The 18,610-nt window shown below is 38.7% G+C and overlaps 1 pseudogene across 1 annotated transcript; it reads left to right on the top strand.

The window, feature by feature from the left end:
- The first annotated feature begins 12,902 nt into the window (after window positions 1–12,902).
- On the top strand, window positions 12,903–15,886 carry LOC311096986 (calcium-responsive transcription factor-like; annotated as a pseudogene). The gene is made up of 6 exons: window positions 12,903–13,026; window positions 13,331–13,918; window positions 14,015–14,078; window positions 14,268–14,380; window positions 15,286–15,593; window positions 15,697–15,886. The product of its transcript is annotated as a calcium-responsive transcription factor-like (transcript).
- Window positions 15,887–18,610: the final 2,724 nt, after the last annotated feature.

The following is an 18,610-nucleotide window of genomic DNA, read 5'->3' as shown; positions in this document are numbered from 1 at the left end:
AAAATGAAAATTCTGTCATCATTTACTCACCCTCATGTTGTTCCAAACCTGTATGAGTTTCTTCTTACTTCTGCTGAACACAAAATAAGATATTTTGAAGAAGGGTAACCAAACAGTTGACGGTTACAAATGACTTCCATAGTATGGGGGAAAAAATACTATGGAAGTCAATGATGCCCATCAACTGTTAATGTTTGGTTACCCATATTCTTCGAAATATCTTATACAGTAAGTTACCTGTCAAAGGTTTGGTAACATGACTATTTTTAATGATTTTGAAAGAAGTCTCTTAAACTCATCAAGCCTGCATTTATTTGATCAAAAATACAGAAAAGTAGGCTAATCAGAAATATTATTACAATTTAAAACAAGCCTAATGCTTTTCTATTTTTCTATTTATAATTTATTTCTGTGATTCAGTGTCACATGATCCTTCAGAAATCATTTAATGTGATGATTTTATTACAGTTAACAACTTAATATTTTTTTTGGAAACGGTGATAGGCTACTTTTTTTCAGGATTCATTGGTGAATTTATTCAAAATATAAATCTTTTCTAAAAATATAAATCCCTTATCAATTTAAAACATCTTTGCTGAATAAAATAATTAATTTCTTTCAAAAAGTACTGACCCCAAATTTTTTGAACGGTAGTGTATATTATTGCTACAAAATATTTCTATTTTAAATAAATGCTGTTCTTTTTTAACTTTTTATTCATCAAAGAATCCTGAAAAAAAAGCATCCCAGGTTATAAAATAATATTAAGCAGCACAACTGTTTCCAACATTGATAATAAATCAGAATATTTGAATGATTTCTGAAGGATCATGTGACACTGAAGACTGGAGTAATGATGCTGAAAATTCAGCTTTGCATCACGGGAATCAATTATATTTTAAAGTAGGCTATATTAACCTATATTTAAAATTGTAATAATATTTCATAATATAATATTGATAATATGCACCCGCACATTCAAGTCTCACGAATAATCACCTGTAGGTGGCACTCGCGCACTAAACTGCTTCAAACACTCAAATTATTACTATTTTATATTTGTTAGACATTACATTATTTGATATCTACTATAACTTAATACTGTTGCAATAAATCACCTCATTGTCGTCCATTATGTTTTAAAGCTTGCTGATGATGTAAATTTACGCTTGTTTTTTCCCTCCTTCCATGTTTTTTATGTCAAATATTTGTCTGTCTAATATAGATAAGGATATAGTAAGATTAAGCGCTATAGGCCTAACTAATAGGCTATTACAGCCAAATGAAAAACTAAAAGTAGCATAAGTCCCTTTTGGCCTTTGTATTAGTTTAAATCCAACTTAATTTAAACGTTTAATCTAAACTCGCTGCATAACGACGTTTTTGAGCGTTTCCGTCGCGTCGCGTTTAGATTATTTTTTACTGCGTTGCGTTTTAAAGGAATAGTTCGTCCAAAAATGAACATTCGGTTGCACTTTATTATACAGTACGTGCACTTACGTGTATTTACAGCGTACTTGCCTAAGAAAGTACTGGGTAAATAAGGTTAGGTTTATAGGTTCAGGCCAGGGTTAGTAGGCTACCAGTTATTACCAGACTGTGGTTATTTGATTGGACAGTTGTTGCAATTACTATAATAAGTTGCTTCCTGTATAAAGCCTGGGCTGAGTAATATTACCCCAATAGCAAAACATCTCAATTCATGCATAATTGTAGTGTATCTCTGGCTTGGTCTCTTGATTTAGACTGCTGTGTATGTCTGATAGAATAAATGGAGGAGGAAGAGAGAGATGTGACAGATGTTCTTCAGTCTGAAAAGAGAGAGGATCTACAGTCTGCAGACACACGAGCTGGACTGGTAAGGAGAAATGTAGACTAGTAGAAATACTGTACAGTGAATAATCCTTGTATAACCCACTCTTCACTAAAATACTATGTTTAATGGCCACACACAAACAAACAAGTTGGGTGAATCTCACAAAAGCCCTAATCGTATGTCATAAAAATGTATTATATTTTCCATGAAGAATTTTTTATTCTTTTAAGTTAATTTGATTATTTTTGTGATTATTTTTATGACACTTTTGTTTTTTTACACTTTTACCAAAAATGCTTGCATAATTAAATATTAAATAGCAATAAATAAATAAATCTGAACTGCAAAGAATAATTGCAAAATATCAGCTGTCAATGTTTTGTGATCAAATGATTTATTATTTTTGTATTGTGATGTATCAGCAACCTGGCAAAAACTCAAAATCTAAAGAAAATGCAGATGCACAAGTGCTTCCGTCATTCATTCCAGCCCCAGAAACTGTAGCAGCCAATCAGAAGCCCTCTACAGTCCCGGAACAAGTGGACAACTTAGTTATACTTGATCCTATTCAGTATGAGCGGGTGGTAAGGACATTGCACTATGATCCATCACCATAAACTACAGGCTATTACTCACACTAGAAGACATGTGTATTACCCATGTACCAGATATACCAAAATGTTAAAATATGAGCTTGACCTTATGTATTCCACCTATTAAGTCATTTTGAACGATATAGTTATGACAGTTTTTCCCCACCTCAAAGACAGATGCATTTTTTCAGGTGATCGTGAAAGGGGAGAATGGACAGTTGTACGGTGTCCCATCTGTGTCTATAGGGGGCCCTCAGATGTTGCAAACTCATCTGGTAATGAATTATGTTTTTTATTATTAAATATATTACTGAGTATTGCTTTTCTAATTATATATACACACACACACACACTCACTGGACACTTTATTAGGTACACCTGTTCAACTGCTTGTTAAAGGGATATTTCACCGCTGTAAAGATGAATGTGTATTTAAATTGGATCATTTATGTAGGAGAAATGTGAAATTATTTTATAAGTTTGTGCCTTCTAGAGAAAGAAAAGCCAGAAAATGTATTTTTGGCTCATGTGGATGAAAGACAGCAACTCCCAGAATGCACTTGCTTCGCTGCCCTACGAGGCCACTCCCAAGCCACGCCTACCGGTTACAGAGGTGAGTATCGGAAGAAATGATACAACTAGGCTACTAGTTGACTCAAAACTGAAAAGACGCCGTTTTATCGTGAGATCCCTGGGGTTCCCTGGCGGGTTGAAAACATGCAGATCTAGCAAAGTCTCAGATGACGCAAAATTAAGATTTTTGCGTCATCTGAGTTTTTTTTTTCTAGACACACAATACAGAAATCTCTCGTCTCAAGGGGACATGAGGGAGGGAAGCACGGTCTTTCGAAAATACTACCGGGTTTCTACTGATACAAAGCTTAATGCTAATCGGTGAAGTATCCCTTAATATCTAACTCTAGCAACTCAATGAATTTAGGCATGTAGACATGGTCACGATCTGGTGAAGTTCAAAATGAGCATCAGAATGGAGAAGAAAGGTGATTTAAGTAACTTTGAACGCGTCGTGGTTGTTGGTGCCGGACGGGCTGGTCTGAGTAATTCAGAAACTACTGATCTACTGGGATTTTCACACACAACCATCTGTAGGGTTTACAGAGAATGGTCAGAAAAAGTAAGAATATCCAGTATATCCAGTGAGCAGCATAGAGCAGTTCTATGGGTGAAAATGCCAGAGGTCAGAGGAGAATGACCAGACTGGTTCAAGCTGACAGAAAGGCAACAGCAACTTAAATACCACTCGTTACAACCAAGGTCTGCAGAAGAGCATCTCTGAATGCATGTAATGGTGTGAGGGTATTTTCTTAGCACACTTTGGGTCCCTTAGTACCAAGTGAGCATTGTTTAAATGCCACAGCCTACCTGGGTATTGTTGCTGACCATGTCCATCCCTTTATGTCCACAGTGCACCCGTCTTCTGATGGATACTTCCAGCAGGATAATGCACAGTCACAAAGCTCAAATCATCTCAGATCATCAGTTCACTAACACTCAAGTATCCTCTAATAAAGTGGCTGGTGAGTGTGTGTGTATGTGTATGCATATATAATAGAGTAGTTAACATCTAATAATGAAGAAATTAAATAGAACTAATAAAATAAACAGAAAATGAAAAGAATAATGAAGAAAATTGGTTGCTGTCCGGTTCTGCCATTTCTTTCAGTTCTCCTGATGTATTTGAGCCCCCAGTGAAGCCATTCCCACCAGGGGCACCAAACTGAGCTCTAAGACTGCGTGGGTGTGAGGTTTGTCCAGTAGAAAATGGATAAATTGAGTTGTTTTTTTGTTTTTTTTTACAGACCAAATCATTATGCAATAAAACAATTTAAGAGATAATTGCAACTTTTTATCTCACAGTTATAAACTTGCAATTACGAAAAATAAAGAATTGCAAGATATAAACGTGCAATTCTGAGAAAAGTCTGACTTCTATTTATTTTTTAACTTTTATTTTACATTTCTGACATTATATTTCGCAACTGCGAGTTTATATCACACAGTTCTGAGAAAAAAAAGTCAGAATTGCGAGATGTAAACTCACAATTGCATGAAAAAAAGGCAGAATTGTAAGATAATTACCCTAGTCCTTTTTAATTCCATTTTAAATTTTTTATTCTATGGCGTAAACAAGCTTCTATACTAATTTGTCCAGATTTTTGTTCAATCAAATTGTTTCTAGAATGAGAATGCTTAAAATAGCAAGTTGCATGTCAAGGCTGGACATGCCTTGTTCTTAAGCCTTGATTGAATGCTGTTGTTGCAGATAATGTAATGGTTTTACGATATGCACACAAAGTCATTTTATCTTGATCTTTAATATGGTTTTAAGGGAGCAGAGCCATTGTGATGGAAAGCCAGTTTGGTCCACGGAGGAAGGGTGTTCAACCTAAAAAAGGGTCAGAGCAAGAAACGAATTAAAACATACTCTACAAAGCCAAGACAGGTATTACACCCAGCTCCCCACAGAGAAAGCTCACCTGTACCATGACGTGGACACTGCAAACCTGCCTCCACTTCCAGAGCAGATCTGCTTTGCAGAGGAAGAACAAAATGAAGATGAAGAGGAAGAGACAGAGGAGCTGGACAGTGAAGCCATGCAGGACGTCACGATGGAGGATGGGGCGTCCCTACCCTCTCGACTACACCCGCTCGTGGCAGAGAAGATCTGTGAGTTGGTAGCACAAGGTCATAACCAAGTTTACACTGTCCGCAAGCAGCTCAGGTATGACTCAGATGGTTTCAAATCTCCTTTGTTTTATTTGCTGGAAAAATATTTACCGTTGCTTTGTCAGAGGAAGTGCCTGAGAGACACAGTCTGTGTTACATTCCCACTGTCAATGACATCAAGAACCACATCCATGAGGCTCAGAAAGCACTTCAGCTGACGGCGGGACCACCGGCTACCTCAGATACAGAAAACATGTTTGTAAAGCATTAGATTGGTGAGCACAAATATGCCAACCATTTTCTGTAGTAAGCATTTATTTGGATGTTTTTGATGTTGTTGTTGCAGTGGAAAGCAGAGGCTAATAACCTGCTTCCAGAGACTTTGACCCTGACTCCTGCTACTGTGGATGGTAAAATACTGTTGAGATATTGTTTGAAATCCGACATACATTATTAAAACAATAATCTTGGAATCATTCAATACAATTTAGAGAGTAGAGGAAAGGTCCTGCCTCAAAAAGAAAGCACATACCTGTAGTCCAAGTATAAGCATTGTTTACCCTGCCACAGAATCTAGTGTACTGCTGTTATATTGACAGTGTCCCCTCAGAAGGAAGGACTCTTGGAAGAGAGTGACACTCTTTCTCCAGAGGCTGTGCAGCTCTTCAGCTCTCTCACCTCACTGCAGCCCAAGATCTTTGCACATCTCCAGGTGACCCTGTCCTGAAATGATCATTTTTTATATGGATCTATTCATTTATTAAATTAATGCATTAATTTTGTAAGTTTTTCATTTCTGAATAAATGTAAAAAGTTTCAGGGTGATCAACTGTTCTGATAGTATAATTGAAGAAACAAAAAGCCCATTAAAATGAAATGCTTGAAAATCTGATTATGTAATAATTTTTTATACATTTTTGTTAATGTTCCCATTAACTTATGAAAACGTTATTTCATGGCTTTCAACACCTCTAGTTTTAAACATTTTAAAAACTTTTGTTGGTTAATGCGAACGTTAAGGGAAGATTCAATTTTATAATTTTACAAACATTATGTGGTTACTTTTGAATGTTCTCTGAAGTTTTGAGAACATTATTTAAAAACATTTATACCATGGTCTGGGTGAATACTCGATTCTGATTGGCTGCAGGGTGTCCATTAAAAAGTGATAGAGGACACCTAGTAAAGGAGTTCTGGTGAAACTGACTGTTTATCGTTCGAAATTAATAAATAAATGTGCTGGCTACATCAGCTGTGAGTAACCATAGCAACAGGCAGTAAACTGAAGGGTTCTATGAGCTGAGCGAACTATAAATATCTCCGGTTGCTAAATAAACCGTCAGGCATAACCAGAGAAAAACCAAGTTATTGTTTGTAAAAACTTTAGATTTCGGTTGTAAAACTAATTAAAATATAAACTAATGTTTTAAAAATGTGTTATTTGGCAAGTGACCATGGTATAAGCGGGTTAATGCCCTTCGAGGTGTCCATTGTCAGGTATTAATGGACCTCCGCTGTGCGTCGTACGGTTCACGCCTCTCCTTCGTCCATTAATACCTGACAATGGACACCTCGAAGGGCATTAACCCTTACATAACTTTGAACAAATGTTCTATTAGCGTTAATGGAAGAATGTTTGTTCATAAAAACTTGCCTGGCTTCATTTGTGAGAATGTTCCCTGTTGCCTTCGACAAACCTGGTGGGCAAACTTATCCTTTAAGAGTGCTCTCCTCTTGTCTGATAGGCCATCCAGATACAGCCTGCCTTGTGTCCAGCTGAAGACACTGCCCAACCTACACCACCAGAAGCCCCAGAGCTGTCCAGCCCTGCACCTCCACAGCCTGTTCTGCTGAGTCCGTCCCAGTTCCTCCAGTCAAGGGGCAGTGCTGGTGAAAGCATATCTCTGTGTGACCCCCCCAACCCTGCTCGGCATGAGCCAGCCGGTGAGTGTGACCTCGGTGACTAATGCCGGAGCTGAAGGTGGCATCACACAGATCTTGTTGGAGGACGGACAGGCCATTCCAGTCCAGATTGTGGACCCTGCAAGCATAGGTAAGTACATGGCACCACAGAAATAAAAATAAAAAAATCTAAATTTAACCAATTAGAATCATGAAAATAACATATAAACCTGTTGTTTGTTGTTATTGTTCAGCTTTGACTCCCTCAGCAGACGACACTTCAGTTAAATAGGAGAGTGGGAAATCTATGGATGTGTCAGCAGAAATACAACAACGAGAAAAGAAAACTAATGTCCATTTCTGTGACAACAACGATTGACGATTGAGCTCTTTGACCAATGGAGGACTGATTCATTGTTTCAAGTACAGTATTATGATAACATGAACTCGTGCAATATTGATTTGTATTATTATTTGTTTCCATTTCCCATTATTGCTATTTTAATTTATTACAGTGGTGGCTGGAGAAAAAAAACAATTTCTCAAAAGTATGAATGAGATCAAAATTAAATATTTAAAGCTAAATATTGTTTTCTGTTGCATTCTATTCACACAAAAAACTATTTCACATCTTTTTATAAGAATATCTTATGAGTATTTCTGCATGTATTTCTACCCTTTGAATAGAAGCCTAATGGATCCTTGCGGTGGACTTTTTAAAGTCCCCCTGTGGTGAAATTCAAGTTTTTAATGTTGTTTATTGTCAGGAATCAGTCAGGCTCATTCACATCCACAACACAAAGATCACACTCACCCGAATACTAATCACCTGCACCTGTCATCAATCCCAGCAATCACTGAGCACTACAAAGGAACACACCTCACCTCCAGTCCCTGTCGAACCTTGAACTAGGAAAGACCCACTAACCTGCTCTCTGTGCATTTCAGACTATTGTTCCTGAACTGTTCCAGTCTGTTTCCACAGTACATCCTTGTGATACTTACCTGTGATACTTGTGATACTTACCTGTTTAACTCGTCCTGAGATCCCACATTCTCCTTGGTGTCCATGCTCTGCGTTCCTCGGATTGTGTTTCATGCCACATTCAAGCCTGCCGTTATCTACGAGAGAAAAGACGATCATTCATCAATGTTATTCTCACAGTATCTGTTTGTGCATCTGAATTTACCTGCTGTCCAACGAAAGCTTCATTAAAAGTTATTCTGAATCCTTCTAACCTTGTTATCCGAGTGTACATCCTGACATTTATATGTCTGTGGTGTTTTTAATATGCTTTAAGACAAACCATGTGCAAATTCATAAGTCAGCAACACTGCTGAGTGTTTTCCCCTTAAAACTGCAGTGAAACACAAACTACCTTGTAACCAATCAGATCAACGTGATTGTCAATGAGTGGATCTCTGAGCTGCTTAATTTGCATATTCATAGAACTGGTATACTAAATGAGGCAAGGGTGTAGAGTTACAATCAAGCTATTTTTCAAGGACAAAACAGAAGAACAGTGTCTGTTTATGAAGTTCAGATTACTGTGATAGTGTTTACCTGTGAATAGTGATTGTTGTATTTTAATCATTTTCTCTGCTTACCTGTATATGATCATGTGCCTGAATTTAGAAGAGAATTATTTCATATTTATCATACATATACAAGAATGTAAGAAATGATAATATTAGCATTCCTCTGATTTATTTGGCCGAATGCTTTTACAAAAATGCTGAAGAAAGAATGCAGCCTTTGCTAATATTAAACTTTTTTACCTTGTTCTGTTCGATCGGTTGCTTCCATTGATCCATTGATGACTTCCACAAATAATCAGTTTTCCTTGAATCATGAATTTTCTTCCATTCCGGTACCGCTGATGTTGTTGTCGTTGTAACAAGACAGTGATCTTCTGCCAGGAACATCAGGTCGATCTTCTGCTGTCCAGAATCAGGTGGTTTGTCTTCGTCTGGCATCTCAGCTGAGACCTGTCCACTATGGGTGACCCTAGCAGTAGTTGTGAAGTACCAGTGGCGTAGCTCTCAGCATCACTGATGCACACAAGCCCTCACAGCACGTCAAGCTGCAAACCGTGTGAGGGACCCTAACCTTCCCTAACCTAAGCAACCGCATATCAACCAACTAGGCTACTCTAAACATCCTGACAACCACATAGCAATGCATGAAAAACCAGTCTAGTCCAGCAACACGCTAACAACCGCGCAAAAAACCTTGGCAAACGCATGTCAACACACAAGAAACCATCCAAAACATCCCAACAACCGTGTAGCAAAACGCTAAAAACCACTTAGAACAACCTATGAGCAGCATATCAGTGCTTTGACAATCACCAAAAACATCCTGACAACCTCACAACAACAATGTGCAAAACACCTCTAGAAAATAAAACTTGACGTTACTCATAAAACTCTAATTTTACTCTACAAAATAAAACTTACTCATAAAACTATAAACTTGCTCTGTAACTATATACAGTATTTACATACAGGTCCCGCTGTGATACTCCGGGCTCCATGTGACACAGTGATGACTCAGTGTCTGGGCTTCTTTCTTCGGGGTTCCTCGGGCAGGGGCTCTTCACTGATGTCCACGTCGATTCGAGGAGCGAAGCCACTGCTGGTTGTGGCGAAGCTCTCAGTGATCCGGACACGTCCATCAGGATGCTCCGTCTCCTCCAGTGAAGGGCGGTTGAGAGCCTCCCACAGTCGCTGCTTGATCTTCCGTCCAAGTTTAAGGCTGTAGGGACGCTGCCGGCCACTGCGTGTCTTCATCATGGGCTCCACCACAGAGCGGTAGATGTCCTGGTAGGCCTCTACGCTGTAGCCGTGGATGGAGACAGGCTCATCCTGCTGACGCGCGTCCACTGAAGAGCCTGAGACTGCTGGACGGATGTCAGGAAGGACAGCAGCGTTCTTCACGTAGCGTTCTTCCAAACCCGTGGGTCTTCGAGCTTTGCCAGAGATGCAGCTGTAAGTGTGATCTGACCTGACCAACGTTACAGCTGCCAGCTGTGGAAGCTCACAAGGTTCCGGACTGGAAGAGACGCCCTCCTCCACCAATCCCCTCAGGCGTGTGGGAAGAGCCCTGATTCTTCGTGACCGACGCTGCTCCATGATAATGAATCAAGAAGTAACGTTACCACAAATCACTAAGACTTACCAAATTGTAGAGTTGTGAAGAGCTTGCAGCAAGTGCGTTCAGGCTTCAAGGCTTCAGAAACAGTTGTGTTGATTTTTAATCTACTGGACTGACATATAATGCTTGGGATCATTTAAATGTAAACATGTGAAAATATGTATTTAAATACAAATACAGTATTTTGTATTTTGAAAATACACAAAATACATGTGAAATTGGCCATCCAGTGCAGGGAATGAAGAAACTACAGGCCTATTGACTTTTCATTCCTACCACACCTCTGCCCTTTCTTTCTTTCTTTCTTTCTTTCTTTCTTTCTTTCTTTCTTTCTTTCTTTCTTTCTTTCTTTCTTTCTTTCTTTCTTTCTTTCTTTCTGGCAATTACAAATAAATGTAAAATAGCAGCCATTTATATACTTATTTCTGGTTACAATGTAGTCTATTACTTTTTGATTATTATTTTTTATGTACAATAAAACTAAAAGCTGAAGATTTTTCTGGAGTATCATTCATCAGTGCTTCTTTTTCCACTCCAACGTTCCAATTATTCCTGCCCACTAAAAGCTGCACGGATATTTGCTTACTCCACAAATAGGCCCATCTATGTAAACGATTTAGAAAAAGTTCCATCAATTCAAACTTTATATCATCGCTATATGTAGTGTCATATCACCCAGCCCTAACATGATAAAAATTAACTATTCTTTCTTTTATTCTTTCATGTTAACTGAAGTGAATTATGCACTATTTTAACTTTAATCATCAAGTAGAATTGATCATGACATTTATATATATAAAAAAAAAATCGCTGATCCAATGTTGAGCTAGTAAATGTCTGAACTAGTTGATGCACAAAATCAATACCCTGATAAAGAGGTTGACTGGCAAAAAGTATTTTATGTATTTTGAAAATATAAAAATACTCATCTTAAATGTATTTAAATACAAATTACATTTGATTTTTTCCAAAGGCTTTAAAATACAAAATAGTATTTTGTATTTCAAGTAGGCCTATCTGAAATACTGCCCCTGTGTATGTATATATATATATATATATATATATATATATATATATATATATATATTAATCATCTTTGTGTGTATGTAGTTGTGTTTGTTAAGGCTAGCATCACTGTTAGGAACTGGGTTCATGAATGAATCTGTGTGTTGAAATTCATCTTTAAAGTGAACATACCATTCTTGCATTGACTTTTCTTGTTCTTTTTCTAGCCTGGTAAATGTCCAGTAGCTGACCAAATAAAACAATATATCTGCTCAAATTATAAAATTAATTCGTTTTTTAACCTGTGTCTTTGTAATTGCAGACACCAAGGGCGAAAAGAAACTTAAAGTTTCTTTCTAGAAACATTGAGCAGCTGAAAAGAAGAAAGCAAAGACACATTGTAGGTTACGCTTAGATTTATGTAGTGATCGTCAATCATTACTGCCATTTGATTTTTCTCCTATAACAAAAGAAAATGAACAAATCATTTTGATTTATTTTAAAGCGTGCAAGTATATGCTTTGTTTACTGTGTTATGTTTGCTAACTTGCAAATCAATAAATATTTATTGTCTGCATCCACTAATATCATTGTTGGCTAGTTAAATAATATAATAATTCATAATATCTAGGGCTGCAACTACGATAATCCATTAATCTGTCGATTATTCCTGATGGATACTTCCAGCAGGATAATGCACAGTCACAAAGCTCAAATCATCTCAGATCATCAGTTCACTAACACTCAAGTGTCCTCTAATAAAGTGGCTGGTGAGTGTGTGTGTATGTGTATGCATATATAATAGAGTAGTTAACATCTAATAATGAAGAAATTAAATAGAACTAATAAAATATATTATTTTATTATAATATTGCTACACCAATGCAGTTTAGAGCTTGTTTTATTAATGAATCACTATGGAGTATAGTTCAGTTGTATTAGTAAAAGACAATTTTGCACTTATTTCATCTGTTAACTCTCACTCGTTCCTGCTCGCTCATTAGTCTGGGGGTGGGGGCGTTTAATCGATGTCTGTAAATTTGGGGACATCTGAATAATGCTATGGTATATTGGCTCACAAAATTAGACCAAATCATTATGGAATAAAACAATTTAAGAGATAATTGCAACTTTTTATCTCACAGTTATAAACTTGCAATTACGAAAAATAAAGAATTGCAAGATATAAACTTGCAATTCTGAGAAAAGTCTGACTTTTATTGATTTTTTAACTTTTATTTTACATTTCTGACATTATATTTCGCAACTGCGAGTTTATATCACACAGTTCTGAGAAAAAAAGTCAGAATTGCGAGATGTAAACTCACAATTGCATGAAAAAAAAGTCAGAATTGTAAGATAATTACCCTAGTCCTTTTTAATTCCATTTTTTATTCTATGGCGTGAACAAGCTTCTATTACTAATTTGTCCAGATTTTTGTTCAGTCAAATTGTTTCTAGAATGAGAATGCTTGTAATAGCAAGTTGCATGTCAAGGCTGGACATTGTAACGAATGGATAGAGGGGACAATAGCAAGTAAAACAGATCTTTATTAGAATGTATAGCACCAGTCTCAGAGTGAATAGGAAGGCAGACAAAGTTCTCAGTAATGTTGGAAGATCGCAGATGCAGTTCACAAGAGAGGTGTGTAGATCACAAGATCCTTCTCAGTGCGATGGTAATCTCCGATGATGATGATGATGGCAAGGCAGCGCAGGCTTGCGTGGACAACTCGATCCGATGGTCAGACGTGAAGTGATGAACCCAGTGTCGGTGAAGAGTGAAGACATAAACTGCAACAGCGAACTTCCAGACGAAGACAAAGCAGGAGACACGAGGAGCCGAAGAAACAGGAACACAACAGGCAACATCCACAAAACAACGATCTGACAAACACAAGACGCATAAGGTGAGTATAAATAGGCAGTGGTAATGCACAACACCTGTCGCTGATTCCCCCGGAGGATAATCAGCGACCACGCCCACACACACACACATTCATTCACAAATACACACACACAGCGCAAGGAAGCGTCAATGAATTCCTCAACCGTGACAGACATGCCTTGTTCTTAAGCCTTGATTGAATGCTGTTGTTGCAGATAATGTAATGGTTTTACAATATGCACACAAAGTCATTTTATCTTGATCTTTAATATGGTTTTAAGGGAGCAGAGCCATTGTGATGGAAAGCCAGTTTGGTCCAAGGAGGAAGGGTGTTCAACCTAAAAAAGGGTCAGAGCAAGAAACGAATTAAAACATACTCTACAAAGCCAAGACAGGTATTACACCCAGCTCCCCACAGAGAAAGCTCACCTGTACCATGACGTGGACACTGCAAACCTGCCTCCACTTCCAGAGCAGATCTGCTTTGCAGAGGAAGAACAAAATGAAGATGAAGAGGAAGAGACAGAGGAGCTGGACAGTGAAGCCATGCAGGACATCACGATGGAGGATGGGGCGTCCCTACCCTCTCGACTACACCCGCTCGTGGCAGAGAAGATCTGTGAGTTGGTAGCACAAGGTCATAACCAAGTTTACACTGTCCGCAAGCAGCTCAGGTATGACTCAGATGGTTTCAAATCTCCTTTGTTTTATTTGCTGGAAAAATATTTACCGTTGCTTTGTCAGAGGAAGTGCCTGAGAGACACAGTCTGTGTTACTTTCCCACTGTCAATGACATCAAGAACCACATCCATGAGGCTCAGAAAGCTCTTCAGCTGACGGCGGGACCACCGGCTACCTCAGATACAGAAAACATGTTTGTAAAGCATTAGATTGGTGAGCACAAATATGCCAACCATTTTCTGTAGTAAGCATTTATTTGGATGTTTTTGATGTTGTTGTTGCAGTGGAAAGCAGAGGCTAATAACCTGCTTCCAGAGACTTTGACCCTGACTCCTGCTACTGTGGATGGTAAAATACTGTTGAGATATTGTTTGAAATCTGACATACATTATTAAAACAATAATCTTGGAATCATTCAATACAATTTAGAGAGCAGAGGAAAGGTCCTGCCTCAAAAAGAAAGCACATACCTGTAGTCCAAGTATAAGCATTGTTTACCCTGCCACAGAATCTAGTGTACTGCTGTTATATTGACAGTGTCCCCTCAGAAGGAAGGACTCTTGGAAGAGAGTGACACTCTTTCTCCAGAGGCTGTGCAGCTCTTCAGCTCTCTCACCTCACTGCAGCCCAAGATCTTTGCACATCTCCAGGTGACCCTGTCCTGAAATGATCATTATTTATATGGATCTATTCATTTATGATATATTAATGCATACATTTTTTATGCATACATTTTGCATACATTTTATTTTACATTTTGCATACAATGTATTAATGCATACAAGTTTTTCTGAATAAATGCAAAAAGTTTCAGGGTGATCAACTGTTCTGATAGTATAAGTGAAGAAACAAAAATCCATTAAAATTAAATGCTTGAAAACCTGATTATGTAATCATTTTTTATACATTTTTGTTTTGAACTTTTTGTTAATGTTCCCATTAACTTATGAAAACGTTATTTCATGGCTTTCAAAACCTCTAGTTTTAAACATTTTAAAAACATTTGTTGGTAAATGCGAACGTTAAGGCAATGGTTCTCAATCCTGGTCCTGGGGACCCAGAGCTCTGCACAGTTTGTATGTCTCCCTCATTTAACACACCTGATTCAGATCATCAGCTCGTTAGGAAAGAGCTCTGAACTGAACTGGGTGTGTCAGATAAAGGAGACATATAAAATGTGCAGAGCTGTGGGTCCCCAGGACCAGGATTGAGAACCACTGCGTTAAGGGAACATTCAATTTTATAATTTTGCAAACATTATGTGAAGGTTACTTTTGAATGTTCTCTGAACATTCAAGTTGTAACATTTAAAAAAATGTTAGATAAACATCCAACTAAAATATTTCAGAAAAAAAACCTCATTGTTTTTGTGCTAAAGTTTTGAGAACATTATTTAAAAACATATAACTTTGAACAAATGTTCTATTAGCGTTAATGGAAGAATGTTTGTTTATAAAAACTTGCCTGGCTTCATTTGTGAGAATGTTCCCTGTTGCCTGGGACAAACCTGGTGGGCAAACTTATCCTTTAAGAGTGCTCTCCTCTTGTCTGATAGGCCATCCAGATACAGACTGCCTTGTGTCCAGCTGAAGACACTGCCCAACCTACACCACCAGAAGCCCCAGAGCTGTCCAGCCCTGCACCTCCACAGCCTGTTCTGCTGAGTCCGTCCCAGTTCCTCCAGTCAAGTGGCAGTGCTGGTGAAAGCATATCTCTGTGTGACCCCCCCGACCCTGCTCGGCATGAGCCAGCCGGTGAGTGTGACCTCGGTGACTAATGCCGGAGCTGAAGGTGGCATCACACAGATCTTGTTGGAGGACGGACAGGCCATTCCAGTCCAGATTGTGGACCCTGCAAGCATAGGTAAGTACATGGCACCACAGAAATAAAAATAAAAAAATCTAAATTTAACCAATTAGAATCATGAAAATAACACATAAACCTGTTGTTTGTTGTTATTGTTCAGCTTTGACTCCCTCAGCAGACGACACTTCAGTTAAATAGGAGAGTGGGAAATCTATGGATGTGTCAGCAGAAATACAACAACGAGAAAAGAAAACTAATGTCCATTTCTGTGACAACAGCGATTGACGATTGAGCTCTTTGACCAATGGAGGACTGATTCATTGTTTCAAGTACAGTATTATGATAACATGAACTCGTGCAATATTGATTTGTATTATTATTTGTTTCCATTTCCCATTATTGCTATTTTAATTTACTACAGTGGTGACTGGAGAAAAAAAACAATTTCTCAAAAGTATGAATGAGATCAAAATTAAATATTTAAAGCTAAATGTTTTCTGTTGCATTCTATTCACACAAAAAACTATTTCACATCTTTTTATAAGAATATCTTATGAGTATTTCTGCATGTATTTCTACCCTTTGAATAGAAGCCTAATGGATCCTTGCGGTGGACTTTTTAAAGTCCCCCTGTGGTGAAATTCAAGTTTTTAATGTTTATTGTCAGGAATCAGTCAGGGGTGCGTTTCCCGAAAGCATCGTTGGCCAACTATGGTCGCAAGTTCATCGCAATGTCCATTGAACTCTATTGGTAACGAGGGAACTTGCGACCATAGTTGGCTAACGATGCTTTCGGGAAACGCACCCCAGGCTCATTCACATCCACAACACAAAGATCACACTCACCCGAATACTAATCACCTGCACCTGTCATCAATCCCAGCAATCACTGAGCACTACAAAGTAACACACCTCACCTCCAGTCCCTGTCGAACCTTGAACTAGGAAAGACCCACTAACCTGCTCTCTGTGCATTTCAGACTATTGTTCCTGAACTGTTCCAGTCTGTTTCCACAGTACATCCTTGTGATACTTACCTGTGATACTTGTGATACTTACCTCTTTAACTCGTCCTGAGATCCCACATTCTCCTTGGTGTCCATGCTCTGTGTTCCTTGGATTGTGTTTCATGCCACATTCAAGCCTGCCGTTATCTACGAGAGAAAAGACGATCATTCATCAATGTTATTCTCACAGTATCTGTTTGTGCATCTGAATTTACCTGCTGTCCAACGAAAGCTTCATTAAAAGTTATTCTGAATCCTTCTAACCTTGTTATCCGAGTGTACATCCTGACATTTATATGTCTGTGGTGTTTTTAATATGCTTTAAGACAAACCATGTGCAAATTCATAAGTCAGCAACACTGCTGAGTGTTTTCCCCTTAAAACTGCAGTGAAACACAAACTACCTTGTAACCAATCAGATCAATGTGATTGTCAATGAGTGGATCTCTGAGCTGGTTAATTTGCATATTCATAGAACCGGTATACTAAATGAGGCAAGGGTGTAGAGCTACAATCAAGCTATTTTTCAAGGACAAAACAGAAGAACAGTGTCTGTTTATGAAGTTCAGATTACTGTGATAGTGTTTACCTGTGAATAGTGATTGTTGTATTTTAATCATTTTCTCTGCTTACCTGTATATGATCATGTGCCTGAATTTAGAAGAGAATTATTTCATATTTATCATACATATACAAGAATGTAAGAAATTATAATATTAGCATTCCTCTGATTTAATTGGCCGAATGCTTTTACAAAAATGCTGAAGAAAGAATGCAGCCTTTGCTAATATTAAACTTTTTTACCTTGTTCTGTTCGATCGGTTGCTTCCATTGATCCATTGATGACTTCCACAAATAATCAGTTTTCCTTGAATCATGAATTTTCTTCCATTCCGGTACCGCTGATGTTGTTGTCGTTGTAACAAGACAGTGATCTTCTGCCAGGAACATCAGGTCGATCTTCTGCTGTCCAGAATCAGGTGGTTTGTCTTCGTCTGGCATCTCAGCTGAGACCTGTCCACTATGGGTGACCCTAGCAGTAGTTGTGAAGTACCAGTGGCGTAGCTCTCAGCATCACTGATGCACACAAGCCCTCACAGCACGTCAAGCTGCAAACCGTGTGAGGGACCCTAACCTTCCCTAACCTAAGCAACCGCATATCAACCAACTAGGCTACTCTAAACATCCTGACAACCACATAGCAATGCATGAAAAAACAGTCTAGTCCAGCAACACGCTAACAACCGCGCAAAAAACCTTGGCAAACGCATGTCAACACACAAGAAACCATCCAAAACATCCCAACAACCGTGTAGCAAAACGCTAAAAACCACTTAGAACAACCTATGAGCAGCATATCAGTGCTTTGACAATCACCAAAAACATCCTGACAACCTCACAACAACAATGTGCAAAACACCTCTAGAAAATAAAACTTGACGTTACTCATAAAACTCTAAATTTACTCTACAAAATAAAACTTACTCATAAAACTATAAACTTGCTCTGTAACTATATACAGTATTTACATACAGGTCCCGCTGTGATACTCCGGGCTCCATGTGACACAGTGATGACTCAGTGTCTGGGCTTCTTTCTTCGGGGTTCCTCGGGCAGGGGCTCTTCACTGATGTCCACGTCGATTCGAGGAGCGAAGCCACTGCTGGTTGTGGCGAAGCTCTCAGTGATCCGGACACGTCCATCAGGATGCTCCGTCTCCTCCAGTGAAGGGCGGTTGAGAGCCTCCCACAGTCGCTGCTTGATCTTCCGTCCAAGTTTAAGGCTGTAGGGACGCTGCCGGCCACTGCGTGTCTTCAGCATGGGCTCCACCACAGAGCGGTAGATGTCCTGGTAGGCCTCTACGCTGTAGCCGTGGATGGAGACAGGCTCATCCTGCTGACGCGCGTCCACTGAAGAGCCTGAGACTGCTGGACGGATGGCTGGACGGATGTCAGGAAGGACAGCAGCGTTCTTCACGTAGCGTTCTTCCAAACCCGTGGGTCTTCGAGCTTTGCCAGAGATGCAGCTGTAAGTGTGATCTGACCTGACCAACGTTACAGCTGCCAG

This window comes from Abramis brama, assembly GCF_963993115.1.
Source record: "Abramis brama genome assembly, chromosome: 15".
Lineage (NCBI taxonomy): Eukaryota > Metazoa > Chordata > Actinopteri > Cypriniformes > Leuciscidae > Abramis > Abramis brama.
This window is presented reverse-complemented; position numbering and strand designations above follow the sequence as displayed.